The sequence below is a fragment of the Nannospalax galili genome, unplaced genomic scaffold, assembly GCF_000622305.1.
Source record: "Nannospalax galili isolate Female #2095 unplaced genomic scaffold, S.galili_v1.0 scaffold1852, whole genome shotgun sequence".
Taxonomy (NCBI): domain Eukaryota; kingdom Metazoa; phylum Chordata; class Mammalia; order Rodentia; family Spalacidae; genus Nannospalax; species Nannospalax galili.
In genome coordinates, this window is record NW_008331531.1 from 24282 (window position 1) to 25678 (window position 1397).

At 40.8% G+C, this 1397-nt stretch overlaps 1 protein-coding gene across 1 annotated transcript in view; it reads right to left on the reverse strand.

Moving 5' to 3' along the window:
* The window catches only part of LOC103728704 (von Willebrand factor A domain-containing protein 5A-like), a 28070-nt gene that overhangs the window by 24156 nt on the left and 2517 nt on the right, over positions 1–1397 (reverse strand).

Here is a 1397-nt window from a genome sequence, read left to right on the forward strand (position 1 = left end):
TATATTTATTTTAGGATAACTGAAATAACTTCACCTTCATAAATCTGAGTTTCCTTGTTTTAAAATGAGGCTTTTCAGCCTATGGACCTCTACTTCATAACCCCAGTTTCCTCCTCTCAGCAAATGAAGATAGTGATTCTTTTTACAGGATTATCATAAGGCTTAAGTCATATAATATACTAGCAAAAACCAAATTATCTTTAAGCAATAAGCTATTAATCATAATTTTAGGCATGAATTTTCATTTTACTATGATATAATTAGACCTTCAAAGTTTAAAATATATATTATCATGTAGTGTTTCACATTGGTACAACACTAACAGGTTGTCTTGAACATGGCTAGCTCTAACGTTTGACAAGTACTTATTGAAGAATATGAGAACAGCAAAACCTCTGGGAAAAATATATGACTGGCAGACAGGACTTGAATGGCCCAGGTGGAAGGAAGGACCAAGGCTGGGAAGTGTGGCCTCTGATGTCCCCTGGTGGTCTGCAGACCTGGTCACGGGACCAGATGAGAAGTCTTCATGGGATCAAGCTCCTTAAATTCACACATGCTATGAAAATGACCCTGCCTATATGCTAGGTCAGAGCTGGAATATTTCATGAGCAACCAAGAAGGATATTACCAAGAGAAACAAAAAAATAAACAATGTATGAAGAGAGTGGAAAATAATGAGAGAGGAGCTAGACCTGGAGAAATGTGGGATCCTCTTGGTGACTTTGTTATAAACAGCTGGATCAAGAGAAAACCAGCTGAATAGTGAGGTCTAACCAAAGAGTATCACTGTAAGATCAGTACTGAAACTACATTGGCCAAATACTGCCAGTGGGAGACAGGGATGGTCTGTGGAAACCTGCTTCATGGAAAGGTGTTCACAACACTTACAGTATAATCAAGAAAATTTAGAAGTCAAGACACAGTGGGCAGGGCCAAACTTACCCAGGAAAGATATTGGCCAGGAAGGTTGGGGGTCGAGCCAGCCAGGGATGAAGACTGGTCTCAGGTATGCAGAGGTGAGGTGAGGGTGGGAACAGGCTTTGAGGGCTTCATGGGACTAGACTGAGGAATTCGGTTGGTCTGGCTGCAAAGGATCAGGAAGCAGTGAGGAGTTTGGGCCAAGAGGGCAGTCCAGAGGTCTGGGGTGCCAAGAGAAGAAACAGGCCAGTGCCCACGCTAGGAGTAGAGATGGGGGTGGGGGAGCTGGGAGGATGAATGAGGTTGTGGGAGTGAAGGTGCAGTGAGATAAAGTTAATCAGTAAGAGATATTTATGATATTAAAAAAAATTCTGAAATAAAGTGATTGCAAATCCAACCACAGTTACTAATTGCATATTACTAGTATTTTTTATGTTTTTTTCAGATTTGAGATGTGATTTTATAATGCTGATATG